Genomic DNA, 26,340 nt, shown 5'->3' on the forward strand with positions numbered 1-26,340 from the left:
ACAGTTGAAGAGGATCGTCATTTGTAGTAGACCATCGCCTAGGAATTGAAAACTGCGTCAGAATCTATTGTAAGTACTATGAGAGATAGGCAGGAGGAGATAAAACTTGGATTTTACGGTCGAGAGGCTGCTCATGAGTCACACCTCACGCCGGTAAAAGCCAAACGATACCTCGCTTGGTGTAAGGAGCGTAAGCATTAGACGATTGAACGGTGGAGAAACGTTGTGTGGAGTGACGAACCACAGTACACAGTGAGGTGATCCAACGGCACATGTGTGTATGGCGAATGTGCGGTAAACGTGATCTGCCAGCGTGTGTAGTGGCAACAGTATAATTCGGAGGCGGTTGTGTTATGGTGTGGTCGTATTTTTCGTGTAGGGATCTTGTAACCCGTTATTGTTTTGCGAGGCACTATCACAGCACTGGCCTACATTGGTGTTTTAAGCACCTTTTTGCTTCCCAACGTTGAAGAGCAATTCGGGGGTGGCGATAATATCTTCCAACACGATCGAGCACCTGTTTATAAGGCACGGCCTGTGGCGGAGTGGTTTCACGCCAATAACATCCTCGTAATGGACTGGCCTGCACAGAGACCTGACTTGAATCCTATAGAACACTTTTGGGATGTTTTGGAACATCGACTTCGTGCCAGGCCTCACCGACCAACTTCGATACCCCTCCTCAGTGCAGCACTCGGTGAAGAATGAGCTACCATTCCGCAAGAAACCTTCCAGCACCTGATTGAACGTATGCCTGCGAGACTGGAAGTTGTAATCAAGTCTAAGGGTCGGCCAACACCATATTGGAATCCAGCATACGATGGAGGGCGCCACGAGCTTCGTCGTTTTCATGCAGGTGTACGAATCCTTTGGTCCCATAGTGTATCGATTGTATCTGGATTCAAGGATAATTGGTTGTTGCCCGGTTACAGCTGGAAAATGGTCGCGGTTAACCAGCTTCAGGCTTCTGCTCCTAGCACTGTCAATGTCAAGGGTACTGGGGGCGAAAACAGTGACACCTGTGGTGTCACTGAAAGCCCCTGACAACTTCTTGTCACTGCGTCCTACGACGTACATTATCTGAACAGATTGTTCTCATTCGAGGATGAGTATCAGATTGCAGTGGTTCCGCTATCTCTGGCTGGGAGCTTAAAGTAAGCTGAGATATCACAGTATACCAGTGTTAACCCGTTTTGTTTGCAAGAGTTTCGTAGGGGATGTACAGGTTCCGTCGGCGTCTATTGATTGCAGTGGGTGCGCCCCGCTGCTGATAATGGGTCGTGTCGGCACTAACCCGCTTCCCGTCTGCTTTCTGTCGCTTTCTTCAGTCCCTCTTACGCGATTGGGTGCCTTGGTGAAGGCAGCTAGTATTACAATCAGAATCACAATTCGCAGGATCAAGCCCTGAATCGATCGCGGTTCTTTTGTTTGGATTAAACTAGAGCCTTAGAACGTTCTGCGGCGATCACCGGATGTCTTCACCTGTTCTACTGATGACCACCTTTGTGTACACAGTGCCTTCAGTTGAATGGCTTCTAATCATGGAATGTTCATTATGTATTACCATGCTTTTTATATTCTACGTCTATCTGTTGTATCTATTGGCGAAAGAGTGGCGTATGTAGGCCACTGCTGGCCCATCTCGTATGAGGCATGAAATAACAATCAAGAAAGAAAAGAAAGACGACTTTCAACTTAGCAGTCGCTATTTATAGAGTAATTGCACTGTCGCATGTCCGCTTGATTATCATTACTATTAAACTACAACGTAAATTGCCAAGAAACGGTGAAGTAATTTTGATTGATTGTTTAAATTTTAGGACGTCAGGTACCACACTGTAAGCTGTACAAAAGTGAAACACTATTTGGTGACATACTTCTCATCAATGTTATTTAATAACTGGTATTTTGTTGCCACATATTTGCTACGGTGACGCTATATCAAACAGGTGTTTATTGATAAGGGTGCAAATCAGCCACCATTTAGGAACTGTAGCAGGGATATTTCGGCTGGGTTAGTACTAGTATTCTGCAACTTATTTAACGTAATACTACCCTCATATTATTAGGAATTGTGTGACCCAGACAGCCACGTGTGTTAAAGTGTTGCTTCCAGAACTACTCAGAGACACTTCGAGTACAAATATTCCTTAATGGGGAGCTAACATGGTGGCGATATGACAGGCAATTAGCCACACAGCTTAACGATGCGGGTCGATGTGCCGGTCGCACTGGACCTGGGTTTTAGGTGGTATCCCCCGTCTAGCTAGATGAATACTGGACTAGTCCATAGACCCCACCTCAGTTACGCTATACACAAACATCTAGGACAACCTCACGCTTTTTCACGTAAAGTAACTTTCTTGTCTGACTAACTGCGTAACTACTTTGTTATTATAATTAACACTAAACATGAATTGGCAGACGTCACTTTTGCTTTACTAAACAGTTCACCCGAAATGAAATGGGATGGAGGACGTAATGTACCTTCAAGTGATTATAAGGCGCAATACCATAAATCAAACTGTATATTACCAACCAGTATATCATCAAATAAATTTCCCGGACTTCGGATGCCTTTAAAGTTGAAAATCAATATAAGAATTCTTGTCTCTAAACAGTACTGCAGTCGTTAGTATTAACACAGATAAGATCTTACAGCATCTTCACCCCTTATTTTGTATGGATATGCAAACTTTGCTGTATTGTCTCCTTGAAGTCACAATGATGGCGGTACCTTTGGTGCATGCTATTAGAACACAGATTTTCCCTAGTTATATCTCGTATCCAAAGCTATAGTATCAAGGAGACGACTTATAATGCTAAACCGGTGCTAGATCGTCGCTTTTTTCCAAATATTGCATCGTTCGCATTCACAAATATTAACTTTACGCTCAGAAATTTATCCGTTAGGTGCCATGGCCGATGCTTCCTTGTTCGATGTGCGCTGCCGCTGAGCGGTCTAAGGCGCTGCAGTCATGGACTGTGCGGCTGGTCGCGGCTGTGGTTCGAGTCCTCCCTTGGGCTTGGGAGTGTGTGTTTGTCCTTAGGATAATTGAGTTTAAGTAGTGTGTAAGCTTAGGGACTCATGACCTTAGCAGCTAAGTCCCATACGATTTCACACACATTTCAACATTTTTTGCACTACCGCCAGAGAAAAGGCTGCAAGGTGAAAGGTGTTGGCCTTCCTCTACTTCTGTGACTCAAGAAAATACTTCTTACTTTACAATAATATTCTTTGCTTACGAGGACAACAGAAATTTACAAATCGAATTAATGAAAATAATCTATACTAGTGTATAAAGACAAGCCGTTATTTAACGCTGTAACCAAAAATATCGCCAGTTTCTTCAACTCTAATGAACATTAAAACAGACAAAGGTTATTTTTAAGCATGTATAATACATAAATATATATACAATATTTATACAAAGGGGAAATGCTGTTACCAAAATTCTCGAGAGTTTCTTGGCCGACTTGGTTCTAATTTTTACACAATAATTTAATGAAGGGATCACCAATTTAGTATTGGAGGGCAGCGTGGAGGGTAAAAATCGTAGGGGGAGACCAAGAGATGAATACACTAAGCAGATTCAGAAGGATGTAGGTTGCAGTAGGTATTGGGAGATGAAAAAGCTTGCACAGGATAGAGTAGCATGGAGAGCTGCATCAAACCAGTCTCAGGACTGAAGACCACAACAACAACAACAATTTAATGAACATTCGGATGAACATGGGCTGTACATTTTTGATAGATACTATGTACTGGCTGTTTCCGTAAGAGCGTGCGAAACTTTATAGGACATAGCGGATACACCACCGAATAATTTGAGGTAGGGAACATCGGGTCGGAGATTTCAGATTAAGGAGTTGATAGGAATAAAATCGCATAACTGTGTACTTGTTTATTTACATTAGTTACAGTTAACTGCTGTATCTCAGAAAATGTGCTGGAACTGACGGCCATCACCCTCAATGGAAGCGTGTCATCGGCGAACAAGATCCTGTCGCACTCTGACAAATATGCCTGGTGCGTTTCGAATCACATCACAAGAGCTACAGCTGGGGCAACTAATTCCATCTTCTTACCACAGGGGTCTCATACATACGTGACTTTAGATATCCCCATAGGAAATAATCTCAAGGGGATTCGGGTCAGGTGACTTCGCAGGCAATGGAACAGGACCTTCCCTTCCAGCATAGCGACCGATAAATACAGTATTGAGATGGTTGCGGATATCCACACTGAAGTGACGTGGTGCACCGTCATGTTGTATACACATCCTCTACCGAACAGCCAACGTACGTTGTCCAACACCTCAGGTAGAGCTCTTTGCACGAAACTCAAGTACAGGTGGTGATTCAGACGGCCAGGTAGAAGATATGGCTCAATGAGATTGTCGCTTACGATGCTTGCCAGGATATTCACAGCAAAATGTTGGTTGGTTGGTTGATTGGATGATTTGGGGGAAGGGACCAAACAGCCATGTCTCCGGTCCCATCGTATCAGGGAAGGACGGGGTAGGATGTCAGCCATGCCCTTGATGAGAAACCATCCCGACATTTGCTGGAAGCAATTTAGGGAAATCACGGAAATCCTAAATCAGGATGGCCGGGCGTGGTTTTGAACCGTCGTCCTCCCGAATGCGAGCCCAGTGTGGTAACCACTGTGCCACTTCAGTCGGTCAGCAAAACGTACTTGAGGGTGTGAGTCTCCTACAGCTTGAGGTTTTTCCCTCATCCCACGCATGGTTATTCTTGCTGTTCGAAATACCATCGCATAAAAATGAGACTTCGTCAGTAAACAGCACTATTTGGAGGATATCTGATCCATCATTCCATTGCTGGGGTAACCAGTGACACAATGTGTCCCTTGGTGCATAGTCAGTCACAAGCATTGCATGGCCTCGTTGTGGGTGATATGAGTGTAATTGTTGTTCATGTTATACGCGCCACACGCTAGTATGTGCAGAGTCCATTTCACGTGCAATACGAGTACTTGTTGTGGGGATCATCTGCCACACGTTCAAGCACCTCCTGTTCAAAATTGAGTGTGCAAGTGGTCATGTTGCTAGATCACTCGTTCCTTCTTTCTCCCGCACTCGCCAGTATAGAGAAATGAACACTCGTCATGACGCATGATGTCTATTAGGAAATTGTTCCCTGTACAGCCTTTCACCAGTGAGAGCATTGCAAAGTGCGCGTGGGATAGCCACGCGGTCTAGTGTGTCTTCCCACGGTTCGCGTGGCTCCCCCCATCGGAGTTTCGAGTCCTTCCTCGGGCATGGGTGTGTGTGTTGTCCTAAGCATAACTTAGTTTAAGTTGGATTAAGTAGTGTGTAAGCCTAGGGACCGTTGACCTCAGCAGTTTGGTCCCATAGGAACTTGCCACAAGTTTCCAAATTTTTCCATTGCAACGTACTTCCCCATACGCAAGGTGGGTGTCAGTGAGGTCTGCGAATCTGTACCGGTACTGCTCCACCGTATTGTAATGTACGTCTCTGAATATCACTGAGTAATGCATGGGTCTGTCTTTGATTCATAGTACGTTCTGTCATGGGTCAATGTAAACCTTATAGACAGGAAAACACAACCTGCATCATGACTTTCTGGTACTCAGGCTCGTAGGAAATAATGAATGTACATGTAAGTAAACAGCACAGCACGTGTGATCTAGCACGCATGTAAGCTGTAAATAACCTGGTACCTGCTAGACAGAGTAGTAGACAAGTTTTCTGCCGTATCTCTTTAAGCTGGCCTCTCCGACTCTAGGTTCCCTATATCAAATTGTTTAGTGGAGCATTCTCCATGTCCCTTTACATTTTTGCACTCTCTTATGGAAACCACATGTATAAATATACAGGGTGAGCCAAGTATGCCGGCTGAAGTGGCCGTGCGGTTCTAGGTGCTGCAGCCTGGAACCGCGAGACTGCTACGGTCGCAGGTTCGAATCCTGCCTCGGGCATGGATGTGTGTGATGTCCTTAGGTTAGTTAGGTTTATCTAGTTCTAAGTTATAGGGGACTAATGACCTCAGAAGTTGGGTCCCATAGTGCTCAGAGCCATTTGAACCATTTTTTGAGCCAAGTATGACGTACCACTACTTCTATTTCGGGAACGGTTGCACATATCGAAACGCTGTTTTCGGCAAGTGTTAGAGTGTCGAGGGGCACGTTTTTTGTGTTTGGTTGACGGTTTTCGCTCTGGTATCAGAGTAGGTATTGAAGCAACTATTTTTTAAATTGGACCGTATACTTTTTACAACTCCATTTGATAGCTCACGAGAAGACAGTTACTGTGATATAGCGTTTGTTAATGTTGATGTTGAAATCTGTTATAAAAAATTTCGAGAAATATTCTAGAATCCGAGAGCACAGTGGCTGGAAACGGCATTTACGGTGCAAACACCGCCTAGCAGAGCTCTCGTACTATGCTGTGTCAGAATGTCAACACATTTACCTGTTTACTTGTCTCTTCTGCAGTCCGCTCATTTCTGCTTCGACATTACTTAAGTGCAGACATTTAAACCAATGAAGAGAAGTTGCATATACCACTTGTACATGGTGAATGCAAAATAAATACCATATACACAGTACAGCAGTCCATTCGGATCGCCAATGTCTGACACTCCAGGCAATTGCACGAATTATTCAGTGCGAAAAGGCTGCTTGAACGTCAAAATCAGAACAAGAACGACTGCAACTGACAGAGAACACGAATAAGCTGTTCTCGCTGCCGCACTAATGAAGCCACACAATGGTACGATACATACTGCCAAGGAATGTGAAGTCAGCAATATGAGTCAGAATTCTCTTCCTGCACCGACACAATTTCCATCGCTATCATCTATCACTGTATCAGGCACTCGATGACCGTGATATCGAACGTCGTACAGAATTTTGCCGGTTTGCAATTCAGCAACTGAGAGACGAGGCTACGTTCTTCCAAAGTGTGCTCTCTGTCGATGAAGCAACATTTACGGTTCAAATGGCTCTGAGCACTATGGGACTTAACATCTATGGTCATCAGTCCCCTAGAACTTAGAACTACTTAAACCTAACTAACGTAAGGACATCACACAACACACAGTCATCACGAGGCAGAGAAAATCCCTGACCCCGCCAGGAATCGAACCCGGCAACCCGGGCGCCGGAAGCGAGAACGCTACCACACGACCACTAGCTGCGGACCAACATTTACGAGTCACGCCAATGTAAATTTGTATAACGTACAGTACTGGGGCGATATACTTGAGGGCGATATTATGGAAATGGAAGAGGACGTAGACGAACATGAAATGGGAGGTATGATACTGCGTGAAGAATTTGACACAGCACTGAAAGACCTAAGTCGAAACAAAGCCCCGGGAGTAGACAAAACTCCATTATAACTAATGATAGCCTTGGGAGCGTCAGTCCTGACTAAACTCTACCATCTGGTGAGCAAGATGTATGAGACAGGCGAAATACCCTCAGACTTCAAGAAGAATAGAATAATTCCAACCACAATGAAAACAAGTGTTGACAGGTGTGAGAATTACCGGACTATCAGTTTCATAAGTCACGGCTGCAAAATACTAACACCAATTGTTCACAGACGAATGGAAAAAACTGGTAGAAACCGATCTCGTGGAGGATCAGTTTGGATTCCGTAGAAATGTTGGAACACGTGAGGCACTACTGACTCTACGACTTATCTTAGAAGGGAGATTAAGGAAAGGCAAACTATTTCTAGCATTTGTAGACTTAGACACGGCTTTAGACAATGTGGACTCGAATGCTCTCTTTCTAATTCTGAATGTGGCAGCGGTCAAATACAGGGAACGGAAGGCTGTTTACAATTTGTACAGAAACCAGATGGAAGAAATATGAGTCGAGGGGCACGGAAGGGAAGCAGTGGTTGGGAAGGGAGTGAGACAGTGTTGTAGCCTATCCCTGATGATATTCAAGCTGTATATTGAACAAGAAGTAAAGGCAATAAAAGAAAAATTCAGAGTAGGAATTAAAATCCATGGAGAAGAATTAAAAACTTTGAGGTTCGCCGATGACATTGTAATGCTGTCAGAGACACCAAAGGACCTGGAAGAGCACCTGAACGGAATGACAGGCTCTTGAAAGGAGGAAATAAGATGGACATTAACAGAAGCAAGACGAGGATAACGGAATATAACCGAATTAAATCGGGTGATGCTTATCGTATTACATTAGGAAACAAGGCGTTTGAAGTAGTAAACGAGTTTTGTTATTTGAGGAGCAAAATAAGTGACAATAGTAGAAGTAGAGAGGATATAAAATGTAGACTGGCAATGGCAAGGAAAGCGTTTCTGAAGAAGAGAAATTTGTTAACATCGAGCATAGATTTAAGTGTCAGAAAGTCATTTCTGAAAGTATTTGTATGGAATACAGCCATGTATGTACGTGAAACATGGATGATAACTAATTTAGACAAGAAGAGAGTAGTGACTTTCGAAATGTGGTGCTACAGAAGAATGCTGAAGATTAGATGGATGGATCACGTAGATAATGAGGAGGTACTGAATAGAATTGGGAAGAATAGGAATTTGTGGCACAACTTGAGAACAAGAAGGGATCGGCTGGTAGGACATGTTCTGAGGCATCAAGGAATCACTAGTTTAGTACTGGAAGGCAGCGTATAGGGTGAAAACCATAGAGGGAGACCAAGAGATGAATACACTAAGCAGATTCAGAGTGATGTAGGTTTCAGTAGTTACTTGGAGATAAAGAAGCTAGCGCAGGGTAGAGTAGCATGAAGGGCCGCATCAAACCGGTGTCTGGACTGATGACCACAACAACAACAACAACATTACTGGGCAGCCGAAAATCCACGTTGGCTCCGTAAGGTGCAACATCAATGGCCTTGGAGCGTAAACGTATGGTGCGCCATCATCAGAAATAACATTGTGGGGCCTTGCTTCATCTCACGCGTTCTCAATAGACATGCGTAAGCACACTCTCAGATGAATATTCTACCGGATCTTCCAGAAGAGATACCAGTGGATCTTTGACAGTGTATGTGCCTGCAACACGATGGTTGTCCAGCTCACTCGTCCCGTGTTTTGCAACGCAAATACTGAATGATAACTTTCCTGGAAGTTCCATAGGGACTGTGAAGTCCCCTGATTTTACGTCTCTCAATTTTTTCTTAGGCGAACTTGCAAAGATGCAGTCTACGATGGAGCCCTAAATACACCAGACGATATGTGTCGTCTAATAGCCAGTACATACTCTATCATATTATCCACTATAATTACATCTGTTCATAATTCATTCGAAAGACGATTGCAAATATGCCTTTCAGTTCATCGTCAACATTTTGAACACACGCTTAAGTAAGGGATCAAGTTGTTTTTCTGGAGGACAAAATTTATTTTATGTTATTTGGTTGGTTACCAAATCATTGTTAGCAACTTATTTATTTCATTCACGCATGTACGAAATTGCCCTGCAATGTCAAATAAGCCGACAGCGTCTATTGCTCGCAGCTGGTAACAGTCATTGGCTCTGAGCACTATGGGACTTAACAGCTATGGTCATCAGTCCCCTAGAACTTAGAACTACTTAAACCTAACTAACCTAAGGACATCACACAACACCCAGTCATCACGAGGCAGAGAAAATCCCTGACCCCGTTGGGAATCGAACCCGGGAACCCGGGCGTGGGAAGCGAGAACGCTACCGCACGACCACGAGCTGCGGACACACTGTCATTGAGCACTTACGTTTATTTTGCGGTGGTCACGAAAATACTGTTTAACAAAATGTTTAGTTCAGTTTATGTATTCCATATGACACCGTTTAGAGGAGCGTAGGTAGAGACAGTTGTCCGTCATGTATTTTACCTCTAAGTACCACACAGCCACGTACAGGAGAAGAGAGGTCTAATCTTCCTTGTAATATAGTGTGGTTGCGTTTGGCAGCATAGAATACTTCGTTATCTTTGAAGCATGAAAAACTGATTTCTCTGTTGAAGCTCACGTAAATCAGTGAGGACACACAAATGTAAATGGTTTTCCTAAGCCCTTTGTGATACGCTACGTTCTAACCTATTTCGCATTTCCATAAACAACATTCTTAGGTAAACCTTCATCTTGGTCGTAAATTGTTTCAAGGGGAAGTAAAACTTCAATCTTTTAGCGTAGGTTTACTTTAAGGTATACAAATACGCACCATGGCCCGAAACGCCTGCTTGGCAGTGTTTGCATCGCAAATACCGTTTCTAACCACCGTGCTCTCACATTCTAGACCATTTCTGGAATTTTCTTAGAGCAGGTTTCAACGTCAACATTAACAAACGTTATATCACTGTAACAACCTTCACAAGAGCTATCGAATTCTATTATAAATTGTATATGTTTAAATTTTTTTTTAAAAGTGCTTACTTCAATTTCTCGGTTGATACCAGCGCTAAAAACATTAACCAAAGGGTAACCAACGTCCTCTCGGCGATCTAACAGCTGCCGTAAGCTACGTTTCGAAATGTGTAATAGTTCACGAAGTGAAGGGGTATTACCAATTACGTCACTCGCCCTGAGTATGTGGCATGTCGAATGGAAATGTTGCTATCAAAAATGTCGAGAATTCTTGACACCTTTCCTTCAATTTTTTGCACGATACTCTACCTAGCATTTGGACAGACACAGGCTGCATAATGTATAAAGGTGTATGTAACGTATAACGGAGAAAAGTTGTTACCAAAAATCTCGAAAAATTCTTGACCCATAATTTTCAAATGTATAAAAGCTTCTCGAATGAACATCCGTTTCTACATAAATCGTATATTTTTGTATATAATATATGAAAGCAAATGTAACGATACATGGAAAACATTTTTACCAGCAATTTCGAGAAGTTCTTGACCGATACATTTCAGATTTATACTTCTGATGAGCATGTGGATGAACATAGACTACATATTTTAATATACATAATATATAAATATACATTTCCAATGTATAAAGGGGAGACATTGTTAAAAAACATCTCCAAATTTTGTATACCGATGTACTTCACATTTAGACATGGTACGGTAAGAAACATTCAGCTGGACATACACTATATATATATTTTCAAATGGTAATGTAAAAGTTTTCTCTTAACACTGAATGTCAGAAATAAAATATTGTGCTATTCTGTGGAAATGTGCGGTATTTTTTTTCTTTCTTGCGGTCAATGTGAACTACGATAGGAAGGTTACTGCACGCTGACGTCCGACGTGGACGGTGGTCACATTAATGTAACTGGATCCTTTAATAAGAGCGGAATATTCATCAAGTCTAGTTCTAGCGAAATTCGTCAAGTCACGGACTAGAGGTAGCGTCTTTGATTAGCAATAGAAACGTCGTCCGCCCCAGAATCGATATCCACCATCGCTTACATTCTGATAAATAATCAGCATTGGCGGAGGAATACTTCCGGCATGAGAGGTCACCCTCATTCTGCCAACGGCCCTGTCAGAGAGGGTGGAGAAGCGAACAGAGGCTCAGTGCATTCTCTTGTTCTTGGGATGGGAAACTACCCCTAAAGGCAGAAGAATCAGCAATGATCAATGGCATGAGGTTGTATAAGGCAATGGAAAGCACTGCATTAAAGACACATAACAGGACATGTAGCCTGTAAATGAAAAAATGTCATGATTATCTCTCCATTGGCGAAAGATCCTGGAATAGGTCCCAATTCGAATTTACGAGAGGGGTCTGTCAACGGGGAGTGACCATGAGAAAAAGTTTGAATAACCAACGAAAGGTTAAAGTTCTACTACTCGGCGAGTGGAGTGTTAGAAGGTAGAACATGGCATGGTAGCTATAAAATTTGAATAGGGAAATGCTAAGGTTCAGCCTAGATATAGCAGGAGTCAGCGATTTGAAATGGAAAGAAGACAAGGATTTCCGGTTAGAGAGGATAATACCAACAATAGCAGAAAATGGTGTAACGGGAGTAATGGTGAACGACCTTCAAAGTGTATTACAAATGATCATGCTTACTGTTGTTACCAGTCCCGATGGGCTATGTCCGGGGCGTGAACAGAGCCATATGTTGAGTTACTACCGTTAAGGACAAGGAGATACCGGATACACGCGACACGCAGAATTAAAAGGATCTGAGAGAATTGGAAAGTGATCTCATTGTGGCTCTGCACTTCATTGGCTGGTCACATCTTGCAGTATTCAGATTTGTGGGGCATTCGGATGCGACTGCGGCCCGGTGTTGGCCTTCATGAGAACTTCAGAGCAGTCATACTCGTCGTCAAGGTTCTGGTCGGCCACATTTGTCCACCACAAGGAAGGTTCGCCGTATTGCGTCCCAAGCACATCACAAATCCTTCACATTTGCATCTGCCTGCAACATTCTGTGCGAACCCATATGCACCATTAGCACAAGACTAGAAGTATCCGGACTAGAGAATTACGGTTCCACGCCTAAGTTGAAGTTAACCCTGGAATAAAAACAACTGTGTTTGGGGTGGCGTCGTGCATGGACTGCTGATGGATGGCATCGTATAGTGTTCAGCGATGAATCACGGTCCTTCACTATGCCGGATCAACACCGTCGGCGACTGTGACGGCGAACTCGGAAGAGGAGAGCGTCATGGTAAAGGTAATCACCGTCTACGAGTTTGGATCGTGGCTGTTAGTGATTGAGGGAAGTACGGTGGCACAATGGTGTGTTGTAGCTTCCACTGTCCTCGTGTGTTATCTGTCATACGACTGTATAGTTATCCCACTTTTCATTGTACGTGTCTCCATTAGCTACATGCACGGTATTTAACCCCTCCCGTGGCGAGAAAGATCCTCAGATCAGTCCCCGACAGAACATGTGAGGTACCAGATCGGAGTCCTCTCTGTGTCAGTATTCAGAATATTAAGCACCAAACACAGTATTTGTGATGAAACTAAAATTTATCTGACATGGTACAGAGTTGGTTCACTGCTTTACGCCTAAATACCTTCGAGTCATTTTAGATATTTCTTTAACGCACGGCAGACACTGTCTAAACACAAAGCTAAAAGTGTCAGCCCCAAGTAACATCACTGGGAAAATCACTGGCACTAACAGCGGAGCCCAATCCCAATTCAACACAACCTCCACTTTATCACTCTGTGTCTCTGCAGGGGGGTTCAGATGCCACGTCTGGTGCAGCTCTGCCCATACAAATCTATTATTCGTCTGATTGAATGAAATTACACGACTGTGAAATACATGTCTGAAACTGACACCTACAGACAAGGTTAATTCCTTGGCCGGCACTGCACGTGTTGATATACGTCATGATGTAGGGGCACTGTTCAAAGGATGAAAGTTGAAGTAAATAATTCACACTCTCTCCATTGTCATTAACCGCTAACGTATCGGTCGAAATCCAGAAGAAGTTCAGCATCAGTACTAACAAAGTCTCCATGCTATGCCAGACAACAACTGTGGACAGCTAGATGTGACCAGCTTCAAATGCGGATGAAACCCTCCGAGTGTCTCCTACTTGTAACTACTTTTGAGTAGTCCGCCTTGAGATCATTGAAATAGCCAAGATCCGGTGTTGATAAATCTGACGACGATCTCGTCAAATAGGGACTTTCGGAAGGAACGACACAAAATGACTGCATAAACGAAACAATAGGGGGTGACGTTTTCCACAGTCCATGTTGACCTGAGTCGAGCAGTATTCAAGAGCTCATGAATTTTAAAGGCGATACAACTACTGTTGCTAAATTCAGGGCGAATATCATATAGTCCATAAAGTTAAACGTACAAACTGTAAATTGTGGAAATTTTGATTTAAGTAGTATCCCTTGATATTGTACATTCGAATGATGTACTTTTGTATGGTTTCTGACTCGGGTAAATAAATACAACAGCTGTGAGACATTTCATCTCAGGAAAGGGTGCAACGACTTTATGACACTCTTCCCTACCGAATCAGTGCGCTTATCCAGACCAGAGCGGGTGCATCGATTGCACATACTGCAAATTTGTTTGTAAATTCAACTGCTTTTCATAGTCAAAAAAATGGTTCAAATGGCTCTGAGCACTATGGAACTTAACTTCTGAGGTCATCAGTCCCCTAGGGCTTAGAACTACTTAAACTTAACTAACCCAACGACATCACACACATCCATGCCCGAGGTAGGGTTCGAACCTGCGACCGTAGCGGTCGCGCGGCTCCGGACTGTAGCACCTAGAACCGCTCGGCAACTAAGGCCAGCTTTTCATAGCTACTGAAATAAGATAATACACCTTCTCAACCAATGAAGTTTCCTCTTAGCCTCCTGGATGTTTCACTTTTGTTGTCAAGTAGTACAGAATATGTTCGAATTTCATCAGCAAAAAAGAGTTATATCGAAATCGTAACAATAGGTAACAGATCTTCTCTCCCTCTATATGTTCCCAAGCTTTGCGGTTTTTGGCTGTGTGCATCCATCGTTTCTAATGTCATCTGCCAATTTTCCATTGCCTTATCGTCTAGGCCTTATCTTGTTGTCAGGAATCTAATAAAGGGCTTCGGTTTTCCACCTGCCATCCATTCGTCTGTCTACATGTTCTCTCCACCTATTACGGTCATAATTACAGCGACCTCGCCATCCTGCTAGCTGATCCATTTGTGCGTGTCCAAAGGGCCTTTCCGCCCTAAGTCAGAATAACACAGGCACGGCAATAAAGTACTTATCCGCCAACACCAGGGAAGCGGCTTTCCAGTTAAGTGTCTCACCTGTATGGGGTTATACGTAATGGATGTACGAGTAGAGGTTGTAAAAGCATAGTTGACGACATACGGCAGTTTTAATATGCCCGTGAGTCGTACATTGAAAGCCAAATGGTAAAGCGATCACTCGAGATAAGCGGAAAATCCTGGTTCGAGTCCCTGTCAGTCACAAATACTCATTGTCATCATTCCATTCTACAGCTGATCGTGTTTCGAAGTGCAATCAAATTTAATGTAGTATCCTTAACGTCGGTTTGCTGTAGAATTCTTGAGCATGCTCAAAAGTTACAATGGTAAAATGTTCCTTCAGATAGAACAGTGTCTACCCCCAAACCATGACGGATTTAGAAACGATCACTCGTGCGAAATTCAGTTTGTTCTTTTCTCGCACTATATGCTGAGCATACGGAATCGGTTCTCAGATATGTAAGTGGCTGAAAGACTTCTTAGGTAAGAAAACTCAGTTCGTTGTCATTGAGTGTTCATCAAAAACAAGGGTATCATCAGGAATGTCTCACGGACGTTTTATTAATAAACTAACCGTCATGTAGGATGCGCATCAGTCTACAACCGTTACCTCATGACGATATAATATATGAGGGTGTGTCACCGTCGAATGACTGTAAAAGGATGCAGAAGCACTTAAATAGAGTACAGCTTGCTCTAAACGTGTAAGACCTTAGTATAACGCAGATAATTAGTAAAAACAGTTTTGTAGTATTCGAATGCAGTTTAAGTGGTGCGCTGCTAGACACAATCACGTCGATTAACATCCAGGCGTACTCCGCAAAGCGATGTGAAGTGGAACGAGCAAGTAAGAACTGCATCAGGGAAGGTGAATGTTCAATTCTGTTTTGTGGAAGAGATATAGGAAATTATGGCCTATGTACAAAGCAGATCGCGTATATAATACTTTTGGGACAGATTTTTGGGTACTGCTCGAGTTTCGGCGCTCCCCACCAACTCGCATTAAAGGAAGACGTCGAATCAAATCGGAGTCGTGCTGGTACATTTGTTATTGTGTACGTTCCATAAACACACGAGTGTTACGGGAACACTTCCTGTACTCAAATGCGTTTCCCTTGAGATAAGGCAATGTTCTTTTCGCGAAGCCTTCTTGAGTAAATTTGGAGAACAAGCATTTGTAGCTGACTGTACGGCGATTCTACTGCAGCCAAAGTACATTTCGCATACGGACAACAAAGAGGAGATAGGACGAGTGAGGGTTCGTGTGTAGGCCTATATGTAGTCGATTTTCCCTCGCTCTATTGGCTTGCGGGGTATCTGTGTAGGTGTGGAGTAAGACCACTGTGTCTCTCGAAAAACACCGGAAGAATGTGACCTTTCCCCTGGTCGCCGCCAAACTTGGCGACAGTCGTCAGGGGCAGTGCAGAATATTGATTCATCACTGATTACAATGCGACGCCACTCATCTGAAGTCCATTCTGCCCGATCACAGCACCACTGCAGACGGATGTTACTGTGTTCTTTTGTTAACGGTAGGCTGCGCGTGGGACAGCTATTCCCTAGCCTGCCTACTGCCTACTCTCCGGCCACAGGCGTGGTACGCCACAGAATGTTGCCGGGGGTCGATTAATTGTTCTCGGATGTCAGACTCATTATGATGTGGTTAGTGCGAAATACGGCGATCCATCTTTGTGCAACTCATATATGGTCCACTGGAAAGATGACGGAGAGTAGGACTGCTCTCACATCCGCATGCAGTCAAACATCAGGCAGCTATCACATCTGAATGCCCCGCAAATCCAGATAATGCACAATTCGACCATCCAGCAAAATGGAGACATATATGAGGCCACCTTAAAGCTCTTGCTGACAGCTTTCTCTCACACTGGTACACTGCATCTCTGTGTTCTTCACAGTAGTCACTCAACACCTGACGCTGTTTACACCAGTTGTATATACTACCACGACTGGTAAAAACACTAAACATGAAGAATACTAATGCACTCCGGCGACTGTTGTCACAGAGAATAATCTTATCATTTGCATGAGCGCCGAATATGCCTACAATCCGACTCAAGATCTGACGTCTTCACACAGTGAAGTCTACGGCTACATCATCCGATACGACATTGATGTAGCGACAGACCGCAGCCTCATTCTCTGCTTAATCAGTCTCTGGATTTGAGTACCGCAGGGACGTCACTTGGTCCCGCAACTCTCTTCCAACGAACCAGTGATCTTTTCTGGTATCTAGGATCGAACCAAAGTCCTCTGTTTATCAGTCTCATACATTTCGTACTACATAAATGATGCAAGTTACCTTATTTGGGGGATGGATGATCAGTTTTTTGACTTGTTTTGAGTGACCCACCACATGTAATAGTGCACTTCTCTTGTAGCCCATCATTATGCGTCTATTATGCCATTTTCTCCGTTGCCTTCTGCACCGTCTTATCGTTGATTATTGCCAGCTGTTCTCACTTGTAAGGATATTTTACAACCGTAAAGGGCAAGAGTGTTCCCTGAAACAGTTTCAACTTCTTCGCCATCTTTGACAAGGCTGTTGGCAGAATGATAATGACTTCTTCTATCGGGAGTCTAGCTTCGTAATATATAGTAAGAATCAAGAAATCAGAAGTTAGAATGTAATGTCTCGTTGCCAACACAGTCTAAAAGAGGAGACTGCTGCGACAGAAAAGGACTGAGGGTTATTTTCTGTTGTGTTAAACAGTGTCAAGAAACCACGAAATCCACGAAATAAGAATACACCGAAGATATCAAGAGAGTTGAACCTAGCATCATTCCGGTACCATTCTGTTGCGTTAAGAACTGTTTCACCTCTCGCACTAATGTTAAAAGTACATAATATTGTGTATGGCGCTTGTACGAATCCTTGTTATAAACGAGCAAGACATAGATATAAGTCTAGGCACCATACGGAGATCAGAAACTCAGTGCAGACGATAGTGTCTGCGAGGTACGTGAAAGCTATCTGGGCATTAAAGTCACTAAGTTTTCAGTATAATTAGGCACCATAGGACGCGCGGGTAAGCTAGTGTGTCTTTCCACATTACATCTTTCACAAATGGTTGTGTAGTATAGATATTTGCATGTCGATTTTTAATGAACAATGCTTGAGGGAATGACGTCACGGCACATTTCCGCGGAAACCACGCTTAGCATTGTCATACTTCTATATAAGGAAAGACGCTGTAACGTTTAGGCAGAGTACTTCGCGAGTAGACAGTATGCCGCAGAAGGTGAACGTATTTCGACGACGGCGCCGCCGTGTAGAAATCACTGGAATCGCGAAAGCTAGGAGGTGGCGGTGTGGAAGCTGCTTGCGAACGATATGAAGGTAAGCCTCAGTATCTGAGGGCGTACGAACCCTGACGTCTCGCTGTGAACTATTTCTCACGTACTTGCTTCTTTTTTTTTTCACAGCCTAGTATTTATCTGAACACAACGACGCCGCCGCCTTGTACATGCCGCTGGAAGGAGAAATTTTGAGAAGGTTGCGGTGTCGAAGATGATTGCGAACAGACGGAGGTATTCCATGGTGTCTGATCATGTACCGTTCCCGTGACACGCAGAAAGCTCTTGCTCATTTACTGTTCGCGAACGATTCGAAGGTGTACTATAGTCTCTGAGCACATACGCCCTCTCACAACTCGCAGTAAACTCTTGCTCACGTACTTGTAATATTTTTTTTTCAGGACCTGACTTTTATTTGAATACGACGACGAAATAGCCAACGTGTACAAATCGCTGGAAGCACGGAAGCTGAATGAATAAGGGCGCCAACGTGTACAAATCGCTGGAAGCACGGAAGCTGAATGAATAAGGGCGTCGAAGCTGTTTGTGACCGATACGAAGGTAGGAAGCAGTGTCTCAGCACTAACGGGGTAACATGGCTCACAGTAAACTGTTGCTCACGCACTTTTATTATTTTTTTTTTCAGAGCCTGGCATTTATTGAAGTACGATGACTACATTTGGTAGAAGTCGCTGGAAGCACAAAGACTGAGGAGGACATGGCGGTGTCGATGCCGTTTGCGTACGATACCGTGGTGTCTGAGCCGTACGAGCTTTCACGATTGGCAGTAAACTTTTACTCATGCACCCCTTTTTTTTCAGAGCTTGCTGGAAGCGTAGAAGCTGAAGACTTGGCGACATCGATTTCGAACAAGACGAAAGTACATCGTGGTGTCGTGACACCTTTGACCAGTAGAAGATTCAAGACATTTTGGGACGGCGGAGTAGAAGACTAACCAAACTGTACCAGATAATCGTAGAAGATTACACGTGCACGCTGAAATTATGGACTCAACTCACATATAAATAAAACTGAAACTAAAAATAAGGCTTTTGTTCTAATTTCTGTAGTGGCAGACCTCATTATTTTCTGCAGAGATGGACAAGATGATGGTATCTCATAATTTTATCCGGCGATTCAAAAGTATTTCGTGTCACGCATATAACTACTTAAAGCCAGTACAAGAAATGGTTTGAGTTACCTGAAATAGACATAGACGAGTGCAAAATATACCAACCTGAGGCTCTGAAATTTTACTTTAAAAGCAAAAATAATACACTCGTGCTTATGAAAACTTACAGACGAATGGATTTTATACATGTCGATTAAATCATTCACCAGTTAACACCCTGCCATGAATGTCTGTTAAAAGGGATACAAAGCTAAATGTTGCTCAGAAATGTGTGTTGCTCACAAACAAGGTCCTATGATTATTGTTCATATCTGCCACACGTATAGAGTCTGTGGCTTCTGTGTCTTCAGTGGCTTCTGTGCCTTCCCTTGCGACTCCTCTAAACGCTGGCACCACATTAACGCACTGTCCAGACACCACGATAGATATAGTGCAGAACATCCCTCCATCACGGAAAATTCCTCTTCACATATTTTCCTATCAGCTGTGATCACGGGAGATTCATGCAACGTCTCTGTTGTCTTCAATGGACTGAAACACCTCTGTGACCGTGGTGCGCAATATAACAGCTAACACACCGGTTTCGGGCCACTGCGGTACCCTGAGACAGTCAGTTCACTGTTTTTACGCGCGCGCGCGTGTGTGTGTGTGTGTTTGTTGTTGTAGCCGGAGAGAGACTCAAAACTCTCTCCTTAAAATGTAAACCCATCTCACTAGAAAATATTGCTTAGATACAGGCCCTCAACATTTTAATTATGTCTGGGTGACGTATGAGGCTGAGAGCAACGGTGCACTCTCTCCTCAAAATGATTGAAAATGGTTGAAAGTGTTTGTAAATTGCGACTAAAAAAGCTTATGTCATGTGATAAAATCTTACCTTCTTATTAAACCGAATGTAACCAAATATCTAGATCCCATAATAACTAGTAGCTGTCGTGTGTACATAACAATGTAACATAACAATGTACTGTTCAAATGCAATTACTCTTAACCTGCTGCACCATCTATCACAATTTGAATCCGATAGCTATTGAAAAGTCTCCCCTCGAGTTGACAGAAACTGATAAACTTCACAAGTGTGTGAGATAACCTATGCACAGGTGCTTCTATCCATTCCCTTTCGATCTGTCATGCCCCGAACATCGGCAAGGGACAAATATTTCTCAACCACTTCCCCCCCCCCCCCCCCCACCTCTCACTGGCTCTTCCTCTCTCTCTCTCTCTCTTTCTTCTCTGTTTGTGTTAGTTATTACTGCTGTTATGTAGCAGGTTGTGGCATTACGAAGCAGAGTGAGAAAGAGTGAAGGCCTCTGTTAAGGAGCACCATTTCAAGTAAGTGAACTTTAAGAGAACCACTACTGTTATTTAATTTACTTATCACATCAGCATTACAATGAACCAAGAAAGGCCGTATTGATTGTAAAACAACTATGTTTGAGACATTATATGCCAAAAATTTTCAAAACGAGTCCCGTTGCAACGCGTAAGTTTAAAATTTTGGTTCAAAGGTGCCTACAGGGTTTCTGAGTAATGACGCAAGTGCGTTGTGCCCTGTGGCGTCACTCATTGGCTCTATGACTCTTCAAACAGCAAGGTGTTGACATGTGCGAAAAAAACGCCATTGTGACGTGTAAGTTGGGTTAATGATGCCACGCTGGAAAAAGGTTTACTGCAATACTGCCCACTCCCATCGTGGACAAGTCACTCGAAGGACAGGACGTCATACACTCTCTTACCCACAATTTACCCCTCCCTTTGAGCGTTTGCGATGTAGGTCAGAACGACAACACACTGTGTTGAAACCACGCGGTTTTCTTATGGAAATCGGGGGCAAAACTTCACATACACTGCTAATCAGTATAGATACAAATACGCCTCAGAGTGTGGGAATCACCGAAACCATCGCTATCCTTGAAGGGTTGTTGTTGTTGTTGTGGTCTTCAGTCCAGAGACTGGTTTGATGCAGCTCTCCATGCTACTCTATGCTGTGCAAACTTCTTCGTCTCCCATACTTACTGCAACCTACATCCTTCTGAATCTGCTTAGTGTATTCATCTCTTGGTCTCCCTCTACGATGTTTACCCTCCACGATGCCCTCCAATACTAAATTTGTGATCCCTTGATGCCTCAGAACATGCCCTACCAACCGGTCCCTTCTTCTTGTCAAGTTGTGCCACAAATTCCTCTTCTCTCCTATTCTATTCCATACCTCCCCATTAGTTATGTGATCTACCCATCTAATCTTCAGCATTCTTCTGTAGCACCACATTTCGAAAGCTTCTATTGTCTTCTTGTCCAAACTATTTATCGACCATGTTTCACTTCCATATATGGCTACAGTCCATACAAATACATTCAGAAACGACTTCCTGACACTTAAATCTATACTCTATGTTAACAAATTCCTCTTCTTCAGAAACGCTTCCCTTGCCATTGCCAGTCTACGTTTTATATCCTCTCTACTTCGACCATCATCATTTATTTTGCTCCCCAAATAGCAAAACTCATTTACTACTTTTAAGTGTCTCGTTTCCTAATCTATTTCCCTCAGCATCAACTGACTTAATTCGACTACATTCCTTGAAGTGTTGATTTCTGTATATTTTATGTTCTAAAAGGACAACTCCCAGTTCGTTAAGCAGCGAACAATCTTTGACGCTACTAACAGCCTCTCTGACGTTCCAAACCCTCTCTAATGTTATTGTAGGGCTGCATTCATTTGGTTTCCAAAGAAGCATGCTGCTCTGTTGCACTGTGCTACACTGTTGCATCACAAATCTGCTGTTTGTATTTGTAGACTACATTACGCCACACAACACTACAATCACTACACTACACAGTACTACACTTCTATACTTGCTGTCAGAACGGAATTAGATTTCCTAATTTTTCGGGATAGACAGCTCAAGCTGCTTCGTGGAAAACTCAGAATTTACAGGAACTGTGTTGCCATCTCACCCAAGGCATGAAGATTTGGAAAAAACGGTTGAAATGGCTCTGAGCACTATGGGACTTAACGTCTTAGGTCATCAGTCCCCTAGAATTAGAACTACTTAAACATAACTAACCTAAGCACATCACACACATCCATGTCCGAGGTAGGATTCGAACCTGCGACCGTAGCAGTCACTCGTTTCCGGGCTGAAGCGCCAGGAACCGCACGGCCACCGCGGCCAGCGAAGATTTGGAGATGGCTATCAGGATATGAGGAAGTGCTACCTGTTCCAACCCGAGGCACATCTCTTCTTCCAGAAGGTTATTGTAAGACGTGCATCTCGTTGTCATGTTGGTTGACTCTCGGGCGTGTGGGCTTTCAGATATTTTGGCTGTCATCATGTTCAGCTTGTGCCACAGCTTCTCATTCCCTATTATCTTATACACCAGTATATTACCAACCACTTTTCTATTCTGGTCTGAAACATTTAGTCTAATGGCAGACTCCCAGATATTGTGGTCCAGGATGTCGATTGTTCCATATCCACAGGTGTTTCTGGTGCGTTGTTGTGTTTTCAGTAAGTAGCTGGGGCATGGAGTAAGTGTAGATAGATCGTGTACAACCTGAAACTTTCAAACTCATTAAAATTATGTGCTGGACATTGACTCGAATCTTGGACCTTTGCCATTTGTAACAAAGTGCTCTACGGAGTGAGTCATACGAGCTCTACTCACGACCCTTCCTCACGGCTTTACTTCCGCCAGTCCCTCACCTACTTTGCACACTACACAGAAATTTTCCTGCATCCCTTGCGGAACTATCCTTCCTGGAAAAGAGGATACAGGGGAGACATGGCTAAGCCACAATGTGGGAGGGTCGTTTCCAGGGCGCTTAATCTGCCAGTAAGTTTCAAATAAACGCACATTCTGCTGCAGAGTTAATAATCATTCTGGAAACAATGCCACAAGCTGCAACTAAGCCTTGCCTCTACAATACGCTTTCTTTTTGGAGAGCTAGTTCGACAAAGCATGCAGGAGAACCTATGCGTGGTTCGGAAAGTAAGTGATGGAGTAATGGCGGAAGTGAATATCTAAGGATGGGTCGTGAGTCATGCTTGAATGACTCAGTAGGTGGAGCACTTTCCACGAACGCCAAATATCGCAGGCTCTGTAACGTTCCCTGGCAGCACGCACACAAACTGTTAATAAACTGAAATGACGTTTAATTGTACTATGTACGCCGCTATGAAGCAATTCGTATGTACTGTAATTGCTTAACAAAACATATTATTTAATTTTGTATAAAGGACGTTGGTTATTATTGTAATATTTTTCTGTAATAATATTCTCGATGTATTTACGATTGTAATATTTCTATACTCGTAATGTAAATACGAAGTATGTTAATATCTGCGATGAAAAAATGTAAAATATAGCCACAGAGGAAAATAATGTTGTAAGATTACAAAGAGATATTAATAATCAGCAATAGTATAAATAGCACTACATAATGCGCGTTCTTTGTCGTCTTCCTCGAGAACTGAGTGGGAGAGGAACCTGTGACGTAGCATTATATGCATGAATAGACTTCTTTTGTTTGTATCTGTCTTTAGCCGCCATTTGAGGAGGTTGAGGTCTAAATAGATTATAATTTATCAAAATTGTGTATTACTCATGTAAATTAGCTTGCCCATGTCGTCTATAATATTTCTCTAAAGAATTTTCAGCACTTTTAGCGATTATCGTTGGTGTTGCTGGGCTGTGGCGCGACCGAACGATTTGCAGCGACGGCACATTTAAAAAATTGTTCCGCTATAAAATTAACCAAACCCGTAAATCGGGAGCAGGTAAAGTTAGCAGTGAATTACGAAATATTTTTGTTTTACAGCGATCCTGAGGCTGACTGAATTTATTACTGGTTTTACATTTGTGCATTCATAGGCAGATAATTAACGTTGAAGTTGTTAATCTGTTGGTTCTTTCAGTTTCTAAAGCAAATAACTTAAACGTATAGTGAAGTGTGTTTTGTCAATGATAATTAAACGCTCAGGTCGGCTTGGCAATATTTAACCATTTTATGCTAACAGAGACAGTCTTGTGTTCGATAGCTAACGCCGGGGAAGAATTCAGTAAATATTTAAAAACCCACTGCATTTAGAAAATGTGTGCCAAGGCCGAAATACGTAAAAAATTTAATTTAAATAATTTTCGAAGTCATAAATGTTATTAATCAGTTGGTTTGAATTTATCAGCATGAGAGGGTTGCTAAATTCTGTCTAAACGAATTTTTATTACCACACGTATAAAAAGGGTTCTACAACAAAGTTCGTACTGAAAGAGTAAATAACAAAAATACTTAAAGCCATTTCTTCCCCATTTTCATCCATTCATTTTTCATAATAAATATTTTTTTTTCCTCATTAAAGCTCCAACCGAAGTTAGAAATCAGGGCTCACGTAGCTGCTGAGTGAGCATTCATTCTGGAGTTTATAGGCCAATTGGTCGGAACCAATTATGACGTTATTGACCTTTGTTTCATGTTAAGAAGGAACGGGTACGTACTCATCTCCGTTTCTGCCGCATATCAGATTTCTTGCCATTCTCTCTCAATAGATGCCTTTAATTTCTTCTTAGATGCTGCTCTTGTCACCATTATGTCGTTTACCTTATCACATTCAACTTTTTGAACCAATAATGTGCACAACCATTTCTTCCCCATTTTCATCCATTCATTTTACATAATACATATTTTTTTTCTCATTAAAGCTCCAATCCGAAGTTAGAAATCAGCGCTCACGTAGCTGCTGAGTGAGCATTCATTCCGGAGTTTATAGGCCACATGGTCGGAACCAATTATGACGTTATTGACCTTTTGTTTCATATTAAGAAGGAACGGATACGTACTCCTCTCCGTTTCTGCCGCATATCAGATTTCTTGCCATTCTCTCTCAATAGATGCCTTTAATTTCTTCTTAGATGCTGCTCTTGCCACCATTATGTCGTTTAGCTTATCACATTCAACTTTTTGAACCAATAATGTGCACAACCATTTATTTCGGCTATGGCTAATGGCAGCAAGCCCAGTACCACCAGATGCGCCTCAATAGTCGTTTCTCTATAGCAGTGGTCAACAAACTGCCACCTGCGAGTAGCGAGAATAGGTACGGCCCGTGTTTCTCATCCGTATTGCATACTAATATACATCTAGCAACTAACATCCGAATATAGAAACTTCAGATAATGTTAAGAAGGTCTTGAGAGTGTAGTTTTCATGCTTAGTAAAAAAAAAAAAATACTGACAGACATAGTAATAGTTTAAGACGTGCTTGGTTTTAACTGAAGTCGGTTCGTTTGGTTGTGAACTGAGTTAAGTTGGCCGCTTATCTCAGGATATAGGGATACGCAGCAGTGGTCATGCAAGGTTAGAGAGTGTGGTAGAGGGAATCTTTGCTTTTTCTCTTCCAGTACTGTCAACTCTCGGGTATGCGCGAACGTACCTAGCAGTTGCTACGACATAAATTTTTACCTGGAAGTAAAGAGGATTCTTGAATAAGGATTCTTAAAGAGACGATCATTCTCAAATATGGCTCGTATATGTAGCAAGGCGTAAGAAGGTCTGTTAAGGCTGTTGGAATACAATGCAAAGAAAAATTACGTTGAAAACATTTAGCAAACATTTGCGATCGTATTTCATATTGCATAGGGAATTTAAATATAATACAGCTACTGTGATTAATCTTTTAATCGTACGCGCACACAGTCAGAACCACAACACTTCGTCAGTGTCACAACTCTGGGGTCGCCGATGGCGGCATCAATGTGAAACAGAAACCAGCCGACACAGAGTATTCCTAATGGTGAAGACTCTTAACGATATCTGATAAGGGACAGGCATCCGACTTGTATCGCGATTCCTGTCTGTAGTCCATTGTTTTGACTCTTGAGCTGCTCTAGCAGCTTACTCAAAGAAAATTAATAGGGGGAAAGGAGGTTTACATATGTTAAGAAAGAACGTAAAATCTAAAACATTGATACAAGTAGATTTTGTAAAGATGAGCACATTGGAGTGTGTGCTTGTGAATTAATACTGAAAAATAAATCACTTTTAATAGTAACTGTACAGAGATCCATACTGAGAAGTTTGAATTGTTTCGAGAAATTTCGATTCCCTACAATGCTGTCTGTCAGATTAGCCAGCAGTTAAGTTTGTTGTGACTTCAGTGCAGATTTTCTACTAATTTCGGACAGGAATAATGATCTGTAAACCTAACTTGGATC

This window comes from Schistocerca piceifrons, chromosome 4 (assembly GCF_021461385.2).
Source record: "Schistocerca piceifrons isolate TAMUIC-IGC-003096 chromosome 4, iqSchPice1.1, whole genome shotgun sequence".
In the NCBI taxonomy this organism is placed as follows: Eukaryota; Metazoa; Arthropoda; class Insecta; order Orthoptera; family Acrididae; genus Schistocerca; species Schistocerca piceifrons.